Source organism: Tamandua tetradactyla, chromosome 6 (assembly GCF_023851605.1).
Source record: "Tamandua tetradactyla isolate mTamTet1 chromosome 6, mTamTet1.pri, whole genome shotgun sequence".
Classification (NCBI taxonomy): Eukaryota; Metazoa; Chordata; class Mammalia; order Pilosa; family Myrmecophagidae; genus Tamandua; species Tamandua tetradactyla.
Genome location: NC_135332.1, coordinates 170,263,422 through 170,278,892, shown reverse-complemented (window position 1 = coordinate 170,278,892; position 15,471 = coordinate 170,263,422). Strand labels below are relative to the sequence as shown.

The 15,471-nt window shown below is 47.7% G+C and overlaps 2 long non-coding RNA genes across 5 annotated transcripts in view; one reads left to right on the top strand and one right to left on the bottom strand.

Moving 5' to 3' along the window:
* Window positions 1-15,471, bottom strand: part of LOC143689041 (uncharacterized) — a 78,219-nt gene that overhangs the window by 44,435 nt on the left and 18,313 nt on the right. Inside the window, exons 4-7 of one of the 2 annotated variants that reach the window (XR_013178482.1) lie at window positions 13,453-13,494; window positions 5,397-5,554; window positions 5,074-5,238; window positions 4,742-4,851 (exon numbers count right to left, since the gene is read on the bottom strand). This is a non-coding gene — a long non-coding RNA (uncharacterized LOC143689041). Of the gene's footprint in view, window positions 1-4,741; window positions 4,852-5,073; window positions 5,239-5,396; window positions 5,555-13,452; window positions 13,495-15,471 lie in introns of those variants that run through there. The other variant, XR_013178483.1, reaches the window with a different exon arrangement.
* LOC143689042 (uncharacterized) overlaps window positions 10,735-15,471 on the top strand; it is a 56,074-nt gene continuing 51,337 nt past the window's right edge. For all 3 annotated transcript variants that reach the window (XR_013178486.1, XR_013178484.1, XR_013178485.1), the window contains exon 1: window positions 10,735-11,708. This is a non-coding gene — a long non-coding RNA (uncharacterized LOC143689042). The remainder of the gene's footprint in view (window positions 11,709-15,471) is intronic.

The following is a 15,471-nucleotide window of genomic DNA, read 5'->3' as shown; positions in this document are numbered from 1 at the left end:
GGCTAAGAATAAGAGTATGTTTTTCTGGGATACAGAATTCAACCTACCACATATCTCATCCCCCTGCTGGGGTTAGCAGCTTACTTAAGCATGTTCTCCTCGTGGCAAAGGCAGAAGTGCCAGAGGGCACAACTACTCAAATGCATTTGAAATCTCCATTTGCATCATATCTGCTCACATACTATTAGCCAAAACAAGTCAGAAGAATGAGATGATCCCAGAAGCAACAAGTATAGATATGTCCCAAACCACAGTGGAAGGATGCAGAAAAGTTTTATTTTAAGGAAAGCTGCAGAGAGATGCAATTGACCATAGGACAGAGGGGTCATGGTGGCAGGAAAGTTGGCTGTTTCACACCCTTGACCAATAATCCAAACTCCTTACCCTGAAGAACAACGCCTGGCCTTCCCTTCCCCCTTTAAATGTGCACATTCTCTCTGATCTGTCAGTCCCAACCATGCCTGCTTCCCTCACTTACGCTACCTGTCTGACTCCTGCAGACACTGAAGGCTGAAACTACCATCATAAAATATACTTCATCTTTAACATTACATGTAGCAAATATACAGAACATTACCTAAACCAAGGAGTCTGCTGTTAAAGAAAAGAAATATTTCTAATTTAATTGTTTTATGAGATAAACAGCTAAATAATCATTGTAGCCAGTATTTAAACATCCTAAACCTTGTGAGCACAGACATGAAACCTTTTTTTTCTCCCATCACTGCCTTCAGTGTGGCTGTGTCAAATCTCCCTTTCTCTCCTTTAATGGCTTCCCATAGCTTTTCAATCACTTTTAGATATTAAGAATCCAATCCACTTCAGTTTCACACACAGTGCCTGCCATACCTAATTTGGTGTCCACTTCCCCCTTCCTCTTGGCACCAAACAGACCTTGGTCTAAAGGATTTGGTGGAGAAGGAAGGACACATCCGTCCTTCCTGTCCCCCATCTTATCTGTCCCCATTTCTGGCTCTTCCAGGGGAGGGGTGGGGAGAAGACGAATTAGAGGGAAAGAGGTAAATGTATTTTTACTTGACCAGGTCTTTTAGACCACCTGTGAGCTCTGAGTGGTGGCATCCACATGCTGGCTGACTTGGACACATGTGGGGAGGCCCTACAGGTGTTGTTCACTGTGGTTTCCCGATATGGGAGATGCTCCCTGGAATAAGTTCTTCTAGTTCCCCCATACTCACACTCAGCTCTCACCTTGGAAATCTACCCTACAGCCTTCTTTGGCTGAGTACTAGCAAGGCAGTCATGTCACATGTCTTCAATCCCTCATCTCTCATCCTCTCAGCCACCACTTTGCCCTGGCCATTGGCACAGGCAACCAGCTATAACATCTTGCTCCTGCTGCACCAGGCATGTCTCACTTTCTGTCGGGAGCTCCTCACTACGGGTCGCATGCTGGGGTCTGCTGAGTCAATCTGTGCAAACCATAATTGCAAGGGAGTTAACACCCTAGGGACGTGATATGACCAATGGAAGACCAAAACACCATTTTCCTTACACGTGATGAACAATTCTGAGGCCATTCCGGATGGCAAGATGGGCTCAGTAAGACCAAGGCCCAGTTGCCCACAGTGGTAACCAGTTCAAGAATGTAACCATGTCTTGGGTGTGGCCTGCATGACCACAGCTTGGAGGTCTAATCCACAGACCCCAGTCATCCCCAAGCTGTGGGGTGCCCAGCCTCCCTCCATGGCCCTGAAGTCAGGCCAATAGATCTGGGGACAGCACAGACCAGTGCTGAGACTTGAAAAGAGCTGGGCTAGCAGGAGGGGGAGGATGGTAGAGCATTGCCAGGACCCACAAAGAGATCTCCTCAAGCAGAAGTCCACATTTCAGGCATTTCAGGAAGGCAGATTTGGTATAAACCTAGAGCCCTGGTATGGAGGAGTCAATGGCACCACCTTCTGGCAAAAAGAAAAACCACAAGCAGCAGAATTTGAAACCAACACGCCTAAAAGCATCAAGTAGTTCAACATGAGAAGGACCTTTAGAAACTGTCATCTAGTTCAGATCCCTCATTTTACCAAGGCAGAAACTGAGGCCCTGGGAAGACAGGAGGCTTGCCCAAGATAAAACAGATTGTTGGTGACAGGGCTGAAGCTTGAATGTGAGACCCCCAACTTGTCATTGAAGGTTTTCCTCAGGCAGGTACCTGTATTTTTAGTTACAAATAAATAGAGAATGGAACTCAATGCCCCTTGGTCCCCTGTGCCAAGTACCAAGCTAATGTAGATGCCCACTTTACAAAGGAGGTTCTCTAATTGGGCTCCATTCTCAGAACCCATATTCAATTTTTTGGTGCCTGCCACAGGTAGTGCTCTCTGACCACCCATGCCATAGCACCTCCTGCAGGACTTGGGATCAGTATAAAAACTGATACCCAGGAGTTTTCTCCTGGAGCTGTTTCCCTGCCAGGCATGTCATCAAACTCCTGTTCTATATCAAAAAGGGAAGGAGGTTAGGGGTGCTCCATAAAGAAAGAACATTGGTGCCACTGTAATCTGCTCACGTTCAGAGAACACTCATGGCACTCCCAAAGGCAAGTATATAACTTATTTTTGATGTTCCGCAGATTTTCCAAGACTCCTAAATACCACACAGTTGAAATTCTAGTCCATGTAAGGCCAAACAGCATTTAATTTTTTCCACACTGTGCCAAGGCAGGACTTTGCAAACACCCTCCGCATTGAATGCCCAGTGGTTCCTTTATAAATGGGGCAGGTCCTCACCCCCATGCATGGAAATGCTTGGTGTGGGTCCCCAGACCCACAGTCCTTTCAGGACTGGGCTCTAAATTGCTATGAGCCTATGGCCTTAGGTAAGAGCTGTGCCTTGCAAAGGGTTGTTGCTCAATAAATAAGTGTTGAATGAATGAATGATTTGAATTAATTTAAATGTCCATAATGGTTTCCATTCTGTTACCTGAAATACATGTCACACTTGGCCTCTTTGGCTCATTTTCCCCAATTTTCTGACTCCTGAAAGGTGAGTGATTTCCAGATTCCCTTCACTCATCACCTGCACTCCTCCCCACCAGGAACCACCACTTCCAACCCGACACCGATGGCTTCCAGACTCCAATCTTCAGCCTTGTGCTTTCCATGGTCTAGATTTAATGGTGTCATATCCTTCCTGTACCAGTTAGGAATTCATTCAGCTCAATTTATCAGCCCTGGATTAAACAAACAGGCCTTATCCTGCTCACATATCAAGTAGTCTGGAGGTTAATGGTTGCTGGCATTAGTTCAATCCTTACTAATGTCAAAGGCAACATCACGGCTGCTCTCTTGACTTTTCCTGCTACTTACGGCTTTTAAGTTTCATGAAGCTGCTATGTAAGGCAATAAGAAAAGGGGAAGAGACATTGTCTGCTATGTATTTCCATTTAATTAGGAAGTGCATAATACTTTCCAGCACACCTGGTGGATTCATAACCCAACTATGGAGCCACCCCTCACTGCAAGTTGCACCACACACCATCGACGTTCTCCTGGTTGGAAAGATGTGGGGCTGGATCTCGTGTCAGTTGTTGAAGATGCCTGCCATTCCGGCTCTCCTCTGAAATGAACTGCCTGAGACTACAGTCTCACCTTCAACCCCGTCATCGATTAGTTTCCCCTCACATCAATTCTCTTCTTTCTTTGTCCTCTGTTGGGGGTCATAGTTCAAGTATTTATCATTCCTCATTGGATTATTTTAATAATATTGAAGAGTCCCTGTATTATTTGGCCCCTGTCCATCTCACTACCCTCTTTTGCCTTTACTGAAACAGCTACTCATATACACACACATGCACAGGCACACATATTCACACATGCATACTCATGCACAGGTGCACACATGCACTGATACACACACACACTTGCACATGCACATGCACACATGTGGTTCTTGGCTTTATTCCTAGACACTCACCACCCTTCTACCCTGACCACAGCCCTACCCAACCCCATCCTAGTGCCACCAGACCCCACTCTCTCTTGCTCTAGTCCTTCATCCTATGCTTTTTGCCCTTCAGGATGGCTTAGACAACAGCTGTTCCAGGAAGCTTTCCTTGCTTCACATGCTCCTCTGTGCTCACATAGTTCCAGTGCCACGGTCTTTGAGGAGACCCAGTCATAATACTGTCTTCCCTGCCCAGGTCTGAGAAATACAACAAAAGAATTAACTTAGGGATAAAAACTGAGCAAATGGAATTCCTAATCCTGAATCAGACAGGCTTATCCACCCAGCTTCATGGACCTGAGGTGGGTTTCACCCCACCCCATCTCTGCAGAAACCAGGTCACATGCCCAACCCACCCACCCCCTCTCTGTAGAGGAGAACAGGGCATGTGCCAGGAGTGTTTCTCTGCTGTGGCTCCCTCCATAGTGAAGGAGACATCAGTCGGGGGATGAAGCATCCCCTCCCCCATGCATAACTCTAGCTCCCACACAACATTCTAGAAGTTTTTTTCCAGGTCTCCCTCCCCATTACCCTCCATTCTCCATGGATCTTGCTTCAAGTTGTTTATGGCGGGTCCACTCCAGCTTGCTCCGTCCCTCTCCTTCATCCCCTGATTTGCAAAATGAATGGCCTTCCTGAAACTCCTTATCCAATCAGGCCTCTTCTCTGCCCAGAGAAACCTGTGCCTTGCAGCCTACATAGACTAGAGATCTGACCCCAGGCTGGCCCCACCCTCCTCACCACTGCCACTCCCACCCTCAGGCCATGTGGCCCAGCCTCCCTCAACAGGACTTGCCCTTTCTGGCCTCCTTCTTTTACACCTCTGCTCCTTCAGCCTAGACGAAATGCTCATCCCCTTTCTGCAGCATGCTGCATGGAGTCCTGTTCATCCTTTAAGACAAAGCAAAGTTTCCTCTGTGAAACCTTCTCCTAACATGTGCCCCGAGGGCAGGGCCTATACCTTTGGATCCCCAGGAATCATCTGGAATATAACAGAATCCCAATAAAAGCTTGCAGGAGGAAAGGATTATTGAATGAATTTGAGAATGAATGAATAAATGAACTCTTCCCCCAAATAGATTATAAATTTTAAAGTCAACAACCACACCTCACCTTCTCCCACATCTTGCCACGAACAAAAATGATGACAACAACAACTTCATTGACGATGGAAAAGACCAGCACTAAGTCACCAGATCTCCGTGCCCCTCATCTTCCCTGCCCCGCACCCCTGGATGGAAAGGGCATTCCAGAGAGCACGCCAGTCTCACTGAGCAGCTGAAACAAATAAATGATAGCATGTCAAAGCAGCGTTTTGCAAACGTAAAACGCTCTCCAGATGGTTCTGTCCCCTGGGGCGTTCCGTGACTTTGAAGGGAAGTGGCCGTCTAACCGCTTTAGCAAAGGCTTGTTCTTCTAAACACCCAGGGCAATACCTTGTCATCTGCTAAAAGGTTTCAGAGCAAGGAAGCATCCAGGCCGAGCAGAAATATGGGCAACTTCAAAATTGCTGGCAGTCTGAAGGCTTTGACTCACACTATCTCCCCAGACTCAGAACATTCAGATTGAACATTCTCCTCCAAGGACATGTTTCCTGCAAGACAAAAATCCTTTCTGTCTCTGTGGCCAGGTGCTGGCCACCAGCGGACCTGCACCTACCAGGAGGGGGTGTGCAATGTCTTCTGAGGCTGACCCAGCTCTGACACCAACCAGCTATACTGTAACATCATGAGAAAATCATTGGCCTCTCTGAGCCTTGGTTTCCCTTTTAATCTCTAAATCTACAGAGGGCAGGGACTATATTCTTTTCACCTTTCAAATCAAGGCAGTAAACTTCATGTCTTCCCCTTGCTCACTCAGCCAGCCACACTGGCCTTCATGCCATTTCTAGGACATTCCAGGCACATTCCTGCCTCTGGAACATTAACTATCCCTTGCTCTGAAAGCTCTTCTCCGGATAGCAATATAGTTGGCTCCTAACTGCCTGAACATACTATTTAAAATTACAACTCCATCCCCATTCCCTACCACTCCCCTCTCTTCTCTATTTTTCTCCTGTTTAATAAACTATGCCATTTGCTCAGTTATTTCATTTATTTTGTCTCCACACCACCCTACCACGAGAGCTCTGGGCAGGCTGAGATTTAGGTTTGTTTTGCTTATTGTTAAGAATAGTGCCTGGGGGCGGGCCGCGGTGGCTCAGCGGGCAAAGTGCTTGCCTGCTATGCCGGAGGACCTCGGTTCGATTCCCGGCCCCAGCCCATGTAACAAAATACGGAGAAACAGAATACAATAAAACAAGAAAATGTTTCCCTTTCTTCCTTCCTTCCTTCCTTCTATCCTTCCTTCCTTCTCTCTGTCTTTCCTTTAAAAAAAAAAAGAATAGTGCCTGGCATAAGGTAGAGGCCTAGAAGTACTGTTGAGTGAATGAATTTAACACAGATTTATTGAGCACCTACTATGTGTCATACTAAGGGGTACAGAAATGAATAAGGAGCCCCTCAAGATGCTAGGTGTCTAGCAGAGAGACAAATAAGGGAGTAAGTTAACAACTAAACAGGGGTAAAAATGGAAGGATAGTGGGATCAGGGCAACACAGGGGAAGAACTAGCTCATTCTCTTGGACTGGGGAGGAGGACGGAGTGAGAAGTTTCTGAAGGGATTGACACCCGCTCTGGGCTTAGAAGGATGAATAGAGTCTTTCCCAGCTTCAGAAGAGTTGGGAAGGCTGTTCCAAAGCAGAATTGTTTTGGAAAACACCAAAGACAAGACTGTCATTTACTTTATTTTTTTCTCTATTATGAACAGAGATGTGTGCAGCACCAGGATTGTTTAATAAGTATATTTTGAATGGATTAGCAAATAAATGATTTAAACAAAAAGAGACTATCTAAGGCATCCTCTTGATCTGCTACTCTATGTGCCTGTGATTCTACGGTGGGTTAGGATAACCCCGTTCCAGACAAAAGAATGTCCCAAAGCCCAAAGAACAATCTAGCCCAAAGCATTCTTTGAAGAAAGTATTCTTATTAGAAGCTTCAGTTAACATGCAAATTCTCAGAGGAAGCTGTAGTCTTACTTTATCAAGTACTCTAATCAACACCTGAATATAAGCAAGAAGTTGAGCGAATGGAGGATAGGACAAGTAAATTTTGATGGATTCAGCAATGATATGGACCAGGCGTCAGGAAACTATGGCCCACACGGTCCAAAACCAACCTAGCAGCTGTTTTCGTACAACCTACAAGCTAAGAATGGTTTTAACTGTTTTTAATGGTTGGGAGATGGGGGAACAAAAGAAGAGTATCATTTCATAACACATGAAAATTATACAAAATTCAAATATCCATTTCTATTAAGTTTTATTGGAATACAGCCACACTCGTGTGTTTACAAATAGTCTACAGCTACTTTCGAACCCAGTGAGTAGTTGTGACAGAGACTGCATGGCCTGTAAGGCCCAAAACAGTTACTATTTAGCCTTTTACAGAAAAAGCTTGCTGACCCCTGGAATACAGGAGTGGTTCTCAGCCCCAGCTGCACATGGAGAACCACCAGCTGTGTTGCTAAAAATCTCAGAGCCCCATCCCACAGATTCTGATCCAATAGGTTCAAAGCAGAACCCAGAAATCAGTATTTTTTTAATGCTACACAAAGTGGATGGTCTACAGTTGGCCATGACCAGCCGTCAGCAGATTCTTGGGTAAACCTGGTGATTCCTGGAGTGAGCCAACACAGCACCACTGGGCAATTCTTTTCTCTCCTGACTATTTGTATCCTTGAAAACAAGTATCTGAGTCCTCTCCTCCAGACAGTAAATGTGGTACAAAGTGTGAACCTAGCTGGGGAGGCCACCTAGCACAATGAAGGGGGGGGGGATTCCTCAGACACAGGTTTGAGTCTTAGCTCAGTTAAGTAAGAGCTGCATAACCCTGGACAAGTACAAGTACCTGAGCCTTAGGTTTTCAACCTGAAAACCGAGACAACAATACACGCAAATCTATGGTGGTGATTCCATGAGATTGTGATTGCATTCAGGCATGCATTTTGCTCCACCACCCAGATGCTATAAATTGACCTAAGCCAATTTGGAAACGTACAACTGTTAGGTGCTTTTTTGGTAGATGATAGCAGCTCAAAGATACCCATGTTTAAAAGTCAGGGTGGATTAAGCCATTCTCACACAGACTCACTACCAGGTTATAATGAAAGCAGGACTCAGGTCTGATACTGCCTTACATATGGTCACTTATTAGACAAGCATACATAGTAAGAAGGCAAAAATAGTTCATGTGACTTGTTCTGTAAGCTCAGTGATGACCCCACTGACTGTCCATTATGTGATCCAGCCACATTTTACATGACAAGACAATATTCTATTTCAGTTACCCTTGTAATTGACATCAGGCAACCAGAATCCTCTGACCCAGTGCTAAATGATCAGACACAGATCATTTAGAGATCAAGCCTTGGGCACTGACCTTAAAGATACAGGCTCTAAAGAGTGGGGATTTTAAAGGCATTTAACCAATGCACATTTTGTGATTCCACTGATTTTGTCAGTAAGAGTCCCTTTCTAGCATCCATTATGCTAATTAATAACCCACAAATGTTACCCTTGAAACCCCATTTCTAAATTCATTCTGCTAATTAGCAAAGTCCCTGGCACTGTCAAAGGAAAAAGGTAGCAAAACAGATTGTCCTGGCCATGTCTGGACCGTGAGCTTTCTGGTGAGCTCACTTGCTGGCCACTCTGGAGGCAAATTCCTGATATATGGTAACTGACTACACCTGGGTATGGTTCAAACTAATTGGCACACATATGAAATCACTGCAAGGCTGAAGAATTTACAAGTAAATTACGGGCACTGTTAACGATGGGGTATAAGAAACGCCACATTTCTAAATCACATTTTAATCTGCTTTAAGCCTCTCGCTGAGAAGGCAGGAAATTCCATCTCAGTGCCCAGAGGCACTCCCTTCCCACACCCCTGGCCTCAGGTCACGTGAGGCTGCAGCCAGACTTTCGGGTGGCCAGCATCCCAGGGAGCCCCTTGGGTCCCTCCTCTGTGTGGTTCCCCTGATGGGCATCATTGTCAAGGTTGGAAGACTCGGGCCACGGGCCAGTCCCCAGGTGCAGGCGAAGCCATGCCTCTCGGGGGGTGGGATGGAGACCCCCCTTGTTGTGTAGCCTCCAAGCTACCATTAGGTGCCCACCCCAGCCCCTTTCCATGTGCAGGGAAACACCCTGTACCCTAAACCTCCTTCCATCCTTCAGGCAAGAAGAACCCAAAGGACTACTAGGATATGGCAGCTATGGAGCAGAGAAAATGAGGCGGAATCCTCAAGTCTTAGGACACGGGAGAGGAAAGGAAACAGAGCAGGTCTGGGCCTAAGCAAAGAAAGGATCTCCCAAAAGATGTGTGTCATAGTGTCTAGGGCTTCCCTAACAGAATACCACAAACTGCATGGCTCAAAGCAACAGAAATGTATTGTCTCACAGCTTGGGAGGCCAGAAGTCCAATATTAAGGTGTGGGGAGAGCCGTACTTCCTCTGAAGTCTGTAGGAAAGAATCTGTCCCGTGCCTCTCCTCTGCTTCTGGTGGTGCCTAACAATCCTTGGCGCTCCGTGCTGTGTAGCCAGCTCAGTCTCTGCCCCGTGGCCTGGCACGTGGCCCCCCCCCCCCCTCTCTCTGCGTCGTGTCCTCAGCAGTGTCTTGTTGGCATCCGGCTCTGCCTTTCTTATGTGGACACCGGTCATGTTGGACTAGGGCCCATTCTCACCCATTTTAACCAATACAACCAAAGATCCTATTTCTAAATAAGGCCAAGTTCACAAGATTGGGTACTAAGACTTGAACATGGCTTTCGAGGGGACACAATTCAACCCACAGCAGTGCTGAATCAAGGAAAGCTTCTTGGAAGAAGTGACTCTGAGCAGGGCCAACATGGGGCTGGACAGAGACTGGCCGAGAAGAGGGGAAGCCATTCCGATCAACAAGATCCGGGTGCAGAAACATGTTTTTGGAGGTTCTGCTCTTCCTGCAACTTACTGGCCTTCCCCACCCTGTTCTCAACAGAGAAGCCCAAAGGTGTTGAGAAGATGAAAAAAAAAAAAAAATGACTGTGGAGTCGACATTGCCGTGCTCGGGCCCCAGAGGCCTTGTCCGTGCCCGTCCACGCTGCTGCCCTCCCCACTGCCACGAGGAAGGGTGAGGCTGGAGTCACGCTGACGTCAGGAGGAAGTGGAAGTCTAACGAGAGCGGCAGAGCTTCCCCTCTGCACAGCCGCCCGCCCGGCCCCGGAGAGGCCGGTGAGCCCCGCCCAGCCCGCCCGTCCGCCGCCGTCGCCCCGCCCAGCCCAGCCCAGCCCAGCCCGCCCGTCCGCCGCCGTCGCCCCGCCCAGCCCGCCCGTCCGCCGCCGTCGCCACGCCCAGCCCAGCCCAGCCCGCCCGTCCGCCGCCGTCGCCACGCCCAGCCCAGCCCAGCCCGCCCGACCGCCGCCGTCGCCACGCCCAGCCCAGCCCAGCCCGCCCGTCCGCCGCCGTCGCCACGCCCAGCCCAGCCCAGCCCGCCCGTCCGCCGCCGTCGCCCCGCCCAGCCCAGCCCAGCCCAGCCCAGCCCGCCCGTCCGCCGCCGTCGCCCCGCCCAGCCCAGCCCAGCCCGCCCGTCCGCGGCCGTCGCCCCGCCCAGCCCGTCCGTCCGCAGCCGTCGCCCCCGCTCCGCCCAGCCCGCCCGTCCGCCGCCGTCGCCCAGCCGAGCCCCGTGGAGCCCCGCGGCTCCGGGCGAAGCCAAGCCTGCGGCCTCCGCGGCCCCAGGAGGAAAGCTGTGAGCCTGGGTTGAGGCACCTCTCCGCCTCTCACAAAGTCAGCTTTTCCATCTTGTGTGGTTAGAGGTGGGAGAGGTGTGAGGACAGAGGGTAAGAACCTATGGAGATGGAAGGATTTACACGAGGAGAAAAGAAGATAAAGGGAAAGAGGAACGCATCCGGCCGCCGGGAAGGGCCCGACGTGGGTTCAGGCTCTCCAGGAAGCAGACATCCAAGCGGAGCGAGCAGTGCGACCGATTTCTTTGCGGGGGAAGAGGGGGGTTGTGAAAGGTAAAGCGGGGGCAGAGCAGGAGCAGGCAGGGAAAGGCTTCATCCTGCAAGGCAGGTCTGACATCTGCAAAGGGAGGGAGAAACAGAAACAACAGTGGGCGGGAAGAGCGGGAGGTGGCAGAGCAGCCGTGGGGACCTCGGGCCAGCCTGGTGGGGAGCTGCGCACAGAGGTGGCCCGGAGGGTCCTGGAAGGTCCTGGAAGAGGCAGCAGTGATGGCCGGGTGTCACCTCCGTGCGCAGTCACGGCTGCCGCCTGAACCTGCAGGGCCTCCCTGCAGGGACACTGCGCGGCCACCCGCCCGGCCACTTCAGCCGTCGCAGCGGTCCTCTGTTTGGTGGACGGTGGGGAAGGCAGGCGGGGAACGGACACTGAATCCGCACTTTGTTTCTCCCTTGTTTTGAGTCCAAAAGCTAGCCTGACCCGACCAAAAAAACTATTTACTTTCTTCAAAGGCACACCTAACAAAGCAATGAACACGTCACACTCACTGTCTGTGGTCCCATCATCGTGAAGGACAGACCCTGGGGTTCCTCCAAGCTCCCTGAGGGGTGTCCTCTCCGAGACCCTCAGCCTGCTGCTGTGGGGGCTCTTCCCCCACCGGCGGCGGGGTGGGGCCCACACCGGGCCAAGCAGGACACTTCAGGCCCAGGTAAGACGGGCTGAGAGAGAAGCTGGGACCTTCGCCAAGTAAATCAAGGCCCTGGTTAAAACCAGGAGGAAATAGGAGTCCTGGGGGTCTCTGGGGTGTCTGGCTATAAAGACACTGCCACGCTGGAGACATCTGCATCCCCAGCTGTGCAGGGTCCACCTGGGAACCAGGCTATGGAGAAAGAGTAGAGCTGAGAGAGGCAGAGCCTGAGAGCCCGCTAAAGACTTTGTAGATAAAGGGAGGTGGGGTGGGATCTGAAAGAATTTATCACTAGCAGACCTTCAATGGAAAAGTTACTCATGTATGTTTTTCCTCCAGAAGGAAATTGAAACCCAAAGGAGTGAGGTTTTAGGAAGAAAAGTAAACAAGGAAAGTAGCCTTTTAAAAAAGTGTGGGCAAATCTAAACAAGCACTTAAAAATCATTAATAAACCAATTAATCAATTAAATCCTGCTCTTTAGTTTAGACTAGAAACAATGTAGAATGCAAATAATGGACAATAATAAGGGCATGCCAGGGGTAAAACAGCCCAAGTCCTTGCATTTTCCAGGAGTTTAGAAATATAATTTAACTTTAGACTTTATTTATTGAGATGTGTGTTAAAATCAAAGGTCAGCACTGAAAAATTAGAAACATAAAAAAATAACTCCCATACTATGAGAGGAGGATCGGGGAAATAAAGACACCTCAATCAAACCAAAAAGCAGGAGAGAGGATGTAGGGAAGAAGCACGAAAAAATGGCAAATAGAAAAGACACAAGGTGATTGGACCAAGTCTAAATATATCATGAACCAAAATAAATGTAGACTAAGCCCTCAGTTAAAAGTAAAATGCCTGTCAGGTCTGGATGTGCTGATGATGAGCTTAGGATATCCTGTTATACCAGAAAGCAAGAAGGTTACCAAAGATTACAGGGTTGCCTTAAAAGGATTCAGGGTCCACTTGAAGAGGCTCCCATTGTCCAGAGATGGAACATTTTGAGCATCAGTAGGAATTACAGTTGCAATGAATGGAAACAGAAAACGTATTTGCAATATCAAAACATAAAATGTATTAGCAAATAGGGTGAAATGTCAAATATAATGGTAAAATTTAAACCATTATTTTTAAAGAAAATCAACTCACTTTCTTAAAAAAACAGTAAATAAAATAAAATTAAGAGCAAGCATCTACCCTGCCTTTTCTGTACAAGCAGTACCTCTGAGTAAACAAATCACTGATTAGGAAAAGTTTCTACTTATAGAAGGACCCCAGCTATTAAATAAAGAAGAGCTAGAAATATAGAAGTATAGAATCACCATTTTGCAACTCTATTAAAATAATGGGTCTAGTCCAGGATTGACAAACTTTTTCTTAAAAGGTCAGAAAGTATTTTAGACTTCATGTGTCATATGGTTTTTATTTAACCCCTTGACTGCTGTTGAAGTTCAAAAGCAGCCTTAGAGTGAATATCAATGAATAGGTTCTGCTACCTCCCAGTAAAACTTTATTTACAGAAATGGGCAGCAGGTGGGGTGTGGCTCACTGACTTCGGGAACTGACTGATCCCTGATCTAAGTAGTGAGTGATAATATTTGCTAACATCCTAAAGGGAGACAACCATTCTGTGTTCTTGACCACAATGCAACCAATTGAAAAGCGCTCAGAAAAGAAAATCATACTTAGAAAATGTAAAATACACCTCTAAAAATCTCAATGATCAGAGAAAGAATCAAAATGGAAATTAGAGTGGGAGATGCTCACCTTCCATGCTGGAGATCTGAGTTCGATTCCCTGACCATGCACCTAGAAATAAAATGGAAATTAGAAAATATTTGGAATGAACTAATAATAAAAACACTATGCCTTTAACGTATGAATTTCAACTAATGGGTACTTAGAGATAAATTATAGACTTAAAAACTATAATAGAAAAAGAAGAAAGATTAAAGAAAAATTAAGGTGCTAAACTTGCAAAAATTTAGGAAATGAAAACAGAATAAATCCAAAGAAGGTAGAAGAAAATAAATAACAAAAATGAGGTGAAGTTAATAAAATAGAAAACAAAAATTAAAAACAGAAAAAGGAAAGCCAAAAGCTCTTTTAAAAGAACAATAAAATAGACACAATAGCAACAGCAACTAACACCTACACTTCAGACTGTGAAGATGGCAAGGGACCTAGACATTTCATAATAAAAATGCTGCAAATGACACATTAGAAGGGAATTGGTAAAGTTTTGTTAACTAAGAATTGAAAGCCATTAGGATTTATTCTGGAGGTTCTCAATCTCTTACCTAAAACCTATAATTCTCCGTATTTTATTCCAAATCCACTACCTTGTCCCTGGTTCTCCTAGATTCTCCCCTCGCACTGCCCGCCCTCTCAGCTGACAACCTCAGTGCACGGAAGTAGAAAGTGTTAGGTGGCAGTCCCTTCACTCCCCTGAATTCACTAACCCACCTGCCCTGTACCCAATTTTGAACACACCTCTTCCTGGCCGCCTTCTCCCCATAACTACTGTGTGAAGTTATTTCTTCCAGCGTTTCTCCCAGCTGCTCTTCTGTACCCTCAGCAACCTCACTGACTCACAACTGAAGTGTACAGCTGCCCCTTTCCCCCCTCCCCAATCCTGTCCTTCCTCCCAGATCACCACAGCAGCCAAGGGCAATTCAATTTCCTTAACAAACAAACAGAACCATCAGTCATGCTCTAAAACCATGCACAGCTCCCCCTGCCTATCAGGTGAAAACCCAGCAGTCATGTTACCCCCATTCCAAGCCCTCAGCTTCCCAAGCTGGTGGCTGCCCCCACCCCACCCCGCCTTCCCTTCCCCCTCCGTGGCCTTCCCTTCCCACCCCACCCCCACCTTCCCTTCCCCCTCCGTGGCCTTCCCTTCCCACCCCACCCCCACCTTCCCTTCCCCCTCCGTGGCCTTCCCTTCCCACTCCCACCCCCACCTTCCCTTCCCCCTCTGTGGCCTTCCCTTCCCCCTCCGTGGCCTTCCCTTCCCACCCCCACTTCCTTTCCCATGCCTACACCTTCCCTTCCCTTCCCTTCTGAACCAACTCACTCCTTTCAGCACCTCCTCCTTTGCTCTTATGGACTCCCCTCCTGTGAATCCTCCTATATGGCCAACTCCTCTCCCCACTCCCACAAACTTCCCTCTATCTAAAGGGATCTGGGGGGAGAAGCATTATAAAAACCTTCATGAGTGATTTCTGCATGTGGAAGTCATTTCTTCTTTCATCAAATACTGATTGAGCATTTTCACCTAAAAACCTGAAGAATATTTATGTCAGCCCTATATGTAATGACCCAACCTAGAAACAACTCATATGTTGTAGAGTGGATGAATAAATTGTGGTATATTTGCAGGATAGAATACTCAACAGAAGTGGAAATAAACAAGCACACGTAATATAAGATCCCATCCCCCAGCAAAACGAAGCCGTGGTGTCAGCCATGGGGTCACCATTGGTGGGAACGGCGGGCAGGGTTGGTGACTCAGACGAGCACAGTGGAGGCTTCTAGAATCGTTCTGCTTCTGCTTCTGAAGCCGGGTGCTGGGTGCAGGGTGTGTTCCCTTTGTGAAAATTCATCAAGCTGCACACCGAGGACTTGTGCATTTTTCTATATATGTCTCATTTCAATAGAAAGTCTCCCCCTAATCGGAGCCGTATCTGCTAGTGTCGCAAGGGAGCACGGAGAGCAGATCTGAGGTCTAACAGACATTACCAGGGACAAGAGCAGCGGCAGAGGTCAGCAGAGTGCAAGTCACTG